We start from the raw sequence: 7,389 nt of genomic DNA, 5'->3' as shown, positions 1-7,389 counted from the left end.
GAAATTTATAGTATAGAAGAATAAAGTAGGGCTTTGTTATGAATTTTCAAGGATAGAAAGAAATTGCGATGTTAAGTAATGTGCCTAGGTGGAGCATTCGGAGCAACCAATCGACACAAAATTTAGGATAGGAATTGAGCAGTATTGCCTTAGTAGAAGATATGCTTGAGGACAAGCATATATCTAAATTCGGTGGAGTGATAACTTGTAAAAATACAAGTTATTTATACTATTTTATTTAGATATTGCGGCCAAAAGAAAGGAAAGTTGCGTCAATTGTATGAAAATTAGCTAAGAAATGCGAGAATTTAAAATTGTCGTCAATACACCCACTGATACCATTGTGATGGTAGAAAAGAATGTTTCAAGTCTGTTTTGTAGGAAATAAAGTCACGCATGCATTCATGGCTCAAGATAATCTGAATAACGCATCTACGTCGCATTGCGCCCATCATTTAGGAATGAATAGACGATCAATGCAATGACAACGCATGCGACATTCGATCAAGAGCTAAGCGATCAACCCAATCTCAACCACATGCGGTAATAAAAAACAACACTGCATGCGGGCAAACGATCGAAGATTTAAAGAGCAACGCAATTGCAGAGGATTCTAACACGTGTACAGCTGACCATTGTGCATTTCTGAAGGGATTGATTGCATAACAGAAGAAATATTCACTCCACCATTTCCGGAACTGCCTTAACAATACAGTGGGGACCACAATGCAGAGAGTCAAAGCTAAGCCTATAAATAGCTCTAGTCATTCCACTGAGAAAATATGCTTGAATACAGAGAAAAGTGTATATACTGATTGAAGAGAGAGACTGGTTAAGCGACTTATCAGAGTAAATCTGGGAAGAATTAAGAGACAAGGCCGAGAGGTGAGTCTCAGGGAAAGAATCCTTCCGATCCCTACCATTGAAGCTCTGTACGAAGGTCACTTCTATCGGACGAGTAAGCCTGAGAGGGAAGCTCTTCTCTTCATCCACTCCACACGCCGGCAAGCAAAACCACCGTCCAGATCTGTGTCAAGATGTTGACACTCTTCTGTATTTGTTTCTATCTCGTCATCATCATTTATATTCATCTTCTTAGTCTATCATTCACACCATGCATCAGACGCTTAATTCTATAATTAAATGTTATGATCATTTCCATCTCCATCTCTTTGCCTATTTTCGTTCATCCATATTTCATTTTCTCCATGATGTTTTCTTAATCCCTTGGATAATTAGCAATAATTGAGAAAATGAATTAATTGGGTTAAGGAAATAATTACGTTTACTCAAAGCATGCTAGACGACATCTTCACCTATGAGAGCAAAAGTGAAGATGCTATTCCGCCTATCGAGAGAGGGTTGGAAGAATGTGTTCACTAAAGCGATAAGTACTTCCAGAGATGGGAACAACCTTGCATATATTACGTTCATCCCTATTTCACCATAGAGATATGGGAACATGGCCAATCACCGAGAGGTGTATGCCAAGGGAAAGTGGAACCTTAGTTATATCTTTAACGCAATTAAAAAACTTGCGATGTTTGTACTCATTATTCTTTCCCCTTCTGATTCATCCATAAAGCCTTGCCATCGCATACCACAATCCTTTGTATAAACTTCACAGCCAGTCTCAAACTTAGCATCATGTATATCATGTATCTTGTATCTTGCATCACGTTAGCTTAGGTTTATTTTTATAGCACTTTATTTTATTAACGCAACTTTAGTTTATCTGCACAATTTTACTTTACTGCAATTTACTTTCGTGTATAAACACACTCTTTATTAATTGTAAAAACACCTGTCGCATATATCACAAATATAACACATTAACGACAACAATCCCTGTGTTCGACCTCGGATCACTTTGAGAAACTTGCGTTGGAATTATACTTGGTTTTAGCGCAAGGAAACTTGTGACAACGCATAGCATACTATACATTTAGTTAACAATGCATATATCTAAAAGTAGTATTGCATAAATTGTGAATAATCGTGCTTAGGATAAGATCACACACATTTTATGTCAACACACTACAAGAAAAATGAGCTCCCTCAATGCCGAAATTGATCGTCGAGAGATAGGGTGTCTCCCAATGAAGTAAAACATCGTCGGGAGTTCCATGTCGTAAAGGACCATCAGGAGTTCCCAACAAGTAAAATAGGCATTGTGAGTTCTGAAGAAACTCGGAACTGCTGACAGCTTATCCTAACCATAGGGAGTTCCTCGAGAACTCCCGACGGTTCTCCGACACCGCCAGAGGGATATGGTAAAAAACTAGATCCCTTCTTTTTCATTTTTCCCCTTCTTCTCTAAATTAGAACCCTAACCATATTGTGCCCCCCCCCCCCCCCGCGCCCATTTTTTCCTCTTCCCCCCATTCCCTCCCATGTCGTTTCGCTCATACCGCCGCCCGCCTGTAATCTTCTGCCTTCACCCTTCATTGCTTGCGATTTTGTTATTTATTTTCAAGCTTTCAAACAAGGTTCGTGCACATCCAATTCATTTATTTTCTCTTATTTTGTATATTAATTTAAGCCATTGTTTTTAAATTTCTAGCATGTTTGGTAATGTTTAATTTTTTAGCATGTTTGGTAATTAGTGTTGCTATTTTAATTTTCTAGCATGTTGGTAATCTAATGTGAATTATGAATTATGGATTTGTGGATGTTATTGTGGCTTGAGTTTTTTTTTTTTTTTTTTCTTTTATTTCTTAAGGTTATGGATTACTTAATTTACATTAATAGATGTGACAATTTCTACAATTTGGTGGAATATTGTGAATTGTGGATTATGGATGTTACAATTTACTTAATTTTGGACTTAGTTTAGGGTGGAAAAATCAATGACATTAGGGGCAAAAAAAGTCAAATCACCTATTATAAATTTTTTAAAATTTTAAATTCTCCGAACAAAATTGGAATTTTTTATTAAATTAATCAAAATTCATGCTTAATAACGACTTTGTACTTTGTCCTCTAATCCAGGTTATTCTTTTGGATTACAAGTTGGTCAAAAAAGATTTATTTCTAAGGATGAATAAAGAATGTATTAAAATAAGAAATAAGTTATCAATTGAGTATAGAGAAGGAGTATCCTAGTTTTTAGATATGGCGAATTTCATGTTAATGATTCCGGACGAATAAAATGTCCATACAAGAATTGTATGAATTCAATTTGGAAAAAAATAGATATCGTGGAATGACATCTATTAACATATGGAATATCTCCCTCATACTGTGAATAGGTATATCATGGAGAGTCAGTAAACTTATCTAGAGGTTTTGAAAGTCATACAACTCATTCAATACAGAATGTTGAAGTAGATAATATAGAGGGTAATGTTGTCGAAGAAAATGAGATGTTGAATCTTATAAACGATTTACAAGTTCCAATTGAAAACGAAGATGCAAATGAAGAAAGGATTGAGAATGAAATGTCCTCTAATGGTCAAGAAAGAGATACCACGAACTTATTCAAGGATTTAATGAGCGAAGCACGTAATGAATTATACCCTAGTTGTTTGCAATTTTCATCCTTGAACTTTTTAGTGACGTTGATGCATATCAAAGTTCTCAACGACTGGAGTAACAAATCGTTTGACAAGTTGCTGGCATTGTTAAAAGCAGCATTTCCAGTTGGAACCGCTATACCTACTTCTTTTTATGAAGCCAAGTGAAAATTGCGTGATTTAGGCCTAGGTTATGAGTCTATTCATGCGTGCAAATATGATTGTGTATTGTATTGGAAAGAGTTTGCAATTTTGCAACAATGCCCCATTTGTGGTGAGTCTCAGTACAAATTTAGTGATGGCAAGGGTAACAAAATACCACATAAGGTATTGTGTCATTTTCCATTGATACCGAGATTAAAACGATTGTTTGCATCAAAAGAAGGCGCTTCTGACATAAAATGGCATAAAGATAAGTGAGTTGAAACGGAGGATGTATTGCGACATCCAGCTGATGTAGAGGGGTGGAAACATTTTGATCGTGAATTTCCTCATTTCGCTTTAGATCCCTGAAATGTTGATTTGGGATTAGCTTCAGATGGGTTCAATCCGTTTGGAAATATGAGTACTTCTTATGTTATGTGGCCTGTAGTGATAATTCCTTATAATTTGCCCCCTTTGAAATTGATGCGTTATTTTATGATGTGGAATTGTGGATGAAATGCAATGGTGAAAAATGCATTGAGCACTTAAGTTTTCTCAGTGGAATGCAAGTGTAAACCCCACTGAGTTCCTGGTAACTCCAAGGTCGAACTCAAGGACTTGTGAAAACAAGTTGCGATGGTAATTTTTAGAAAAATTTGTGGTAACTGGTAACTCAATTAATTGTTGGTTTGCTGTTGATTGCGATAATGAAAAATAAACAAATGCGGCAGATTTGAAAAAAGTCTGATTGTGTGATAGATGCACTGAGTATGTGGATGAACAGGTTGAGAAGGTCTTTAGCTAGCGTTACTTGGGAATGCATCAGACTGTGCGATCATGCTACAACCATGCATAGCAAGTCATTTTCCAATGCAATTACGATACTCTTAAGTCTAGGATGCATGTGTTAAATGCAAAAGTGTCCATAGAGCTTATTCTTAAGTCTCTACTCTTTTCCTATATGATGATGCAAGACACATAAAGGCAAGGTGACCGCACACAATCATATCCTATCTCTAGGATGCATGGAATGCGTTAATAGCAAACAGTGCTTATTCCTAAGCTTCTATCTCTTGATTATGCGTTTTAATCTGACTCTCCCGAGCCTAGATCCTATCCTTAGACTACCCTCCTAGGCATCTTTAATGGATGAATGAAGCATACATAATACAAGATAGTCGCATAGAATGAAGATTCCCAGTTGTGCTAGTTAAATGCTTCTCAACCCATTCAACAAATTTAGCTACTCATGCGTAAATAACAGAGAGTGAATAGATATAGAGAAGTAAATTCCATTTGTATAAATGAGTTTGAGTACAAAATAAAAATGGAAGATAAAGGTAGAGAGCCTGGTAGCAATTCCTTGCTAACTGAGGCTTTGACATTGTCAATCTCTATTCAGATCAAAAGATATTCCTGCTTCCGCAGGAGTCAGCCCTCTCTTTGTTCTTGAAGCTTCTGGTGCTCTCCCAAGCTTATCGGAACGATCTGTCGGCACAACCTTCTTCTCTCGCGTCTGCCTTAAAATGAAAGAAAATCTAAGAAAAGGCTAAACTATGAACAGAACTTGTGAACTCGTGAGATGGTGAACCCCTTTTCTAACGGAGGCCTCTGGTATTTATAGAGCTTTGGGGTGAAGGCAATTTCTCTCTTATGATTGCTCAGATGGGATGGTTTTAATTCCCTAACTGATGCGATGAATATTTGTCACCGAAAAGCTAAATGTACTTATTATCGTTAGTGGCTGTTCGCTTAATTTGGATTCGACCGTCATCAGCTTTTTGTCCCATCGTGATTAATTATGCCTTTCACCCAGATGTGCCAACCAAGTCATGCCGACCAAGTTGCGAAAATCCTTCTTGAGCAAATGTTTGCGAACACAATCATCCTAAAGTCTTGCGGTAATGCTGCGCTCGACCAATGATTTCCTATGATCGCAATTTTCGCCTTGCGTCAACGCATATTCTGCATAAAAACACAAAAATCAATTGTTTCTATGCGATGAACGCATGCGACTGCAATATATAAATTTGATGCTTTTTTGGACGCAATTTAACATATTTTATCATCGCAAGCTAGCATTGTTTAAGAACTTAGCACTATGATAACGTGCATTTATGCCTGTTATCAGAAATGCATGAAGGAAACAAACTTCTTCATGTCTTTGCTCATACTTGGTCTAAAATCTCTTGGAAAGGAAATTGATGTTTACTTGCAGCCGTTGATTGAAGAGTTGAAAGAGTTATGGACAATTGGTGTGCAAACTTATGATTTTATTACTGGTGAGTTTTTTCAACTATATGCTACCTTATTATGGGCGATTAATGACTTCCCTGTGTACAGTGACCTATTTGGGTGGAGTACAAAAGGTAATCAAGCATGTCCAATATGCAAAGAAGATAATGATGGAACATGAGACATACGCAGCAGAATAAGGACCTAATTACACTCTAATTGCTTCTAATTAAAAGGAAAATAGCATGCAAATATAGGAAAAAACAATAAATTAAAACGGATATAATACAACCTTTGTAGCTCCCAAAACGCTTCTATCTCTGCTCGAACACGAACCGGAAAACCACTAGAGCTAACCTACTATCCTCTGGACTCAGAACTGGGTTGTAAGACCCGATGGATGAAGAAACAGAGAGAGAGAAAGAGATAAAAATAGGAGATGGATTGGATTTTGGGTTGGTTTTTTTCCAGCCCAATTTAGAAACTAATTTTGGCAAAATTGTCAAAAGTTTTTCTATCCAATTTGAAAGCCCAAATTTATAGAAAAAACCATGCAAAAATTGCATGAAACAAATTCATAAAAACCCAACACCTCAAAATCCACTATCTAAGTGGGCTTGATGTCTCCACTATAAGCCAACACCTAGCCTACTATCTTCTTAGTGGAACTATCCAACAAAAGTTTGGATTTTCTCACTAACTTTAGTCAAAGGGAAAAATAGTCATTTTGTCAAAGTCAAATTTTGACCGAAAATTCAACATTTTGATTTTTTATGATTTTTTTCGTGTTGACTAATTTTGATCTCTCAAGCATGAATCCGCATTCATTTTCTCGAAATTCAAATCACATTTAAATATAAGGCCGATCAAAGTTTGAATTTTTAAAGTCAAAAGTCAATTCTTTGACTTTTTACATCTTTGACCATTTCTATTATTTTCGAGCTTCCGAATATGAACGTATTCATATTCTTGATATTTAAATCACATTTAACCATTAAAGTTGTATCTCTAAACTGAAAACCGATCACTATATCACATATACTTGTCTGTTTCTCTCTCTTCACCTAATTCAAACAATTTGAATCATTCTATCATACTAGTCTAAGTTTTTTCAACATGAGCTAGTAGGGGAACCTGATGGACCTATAGATCATGGGCACCAACGATCTGAGATTAGCTGGCTAAACTCTTTTAGACAGAGCTAATCAACATTTGTTAACTAACGAGTCATTCCACTATAGTCTCGTAGTTGCACTCTCCTCACTATAGATATATTTGTGTCCATATGATATAACCCTGATTAGTAAGTTAATCCTTCACAGGTTGTTCGTAATCTCGACTGGTAATAAAAACCGTTTTACCCCGAAGACTACATCTTATTCCTTAAGTTCCACTGATCCTCTAATGAACAATTGGTTTAAGATCCAACCTTTAAACCGAACCCTTCTCGGGCCAAGGGGAGGGTGGGGCCCCTTGTTCAGGATCTGGATTCAAT

Source organism: Benincasa hispida, chromosome 9 (genome assembly GCF_009727055.1).
Source record: "Benincasa hispida cultivar B227 chromosome 9, ASM972705v1, whole genome shotgun sequence".
NCBI classification, from domain to species: domain Eukaryota; kingdom Viridiplantae; phylum Streptophyta; class Magnoliopsida; order Cucurbitales; family Cucurbitaceae; genus Benincasa; species Benincasa hispida.
Note: the sequence above shows the minus strand (reverse complement) of the source record.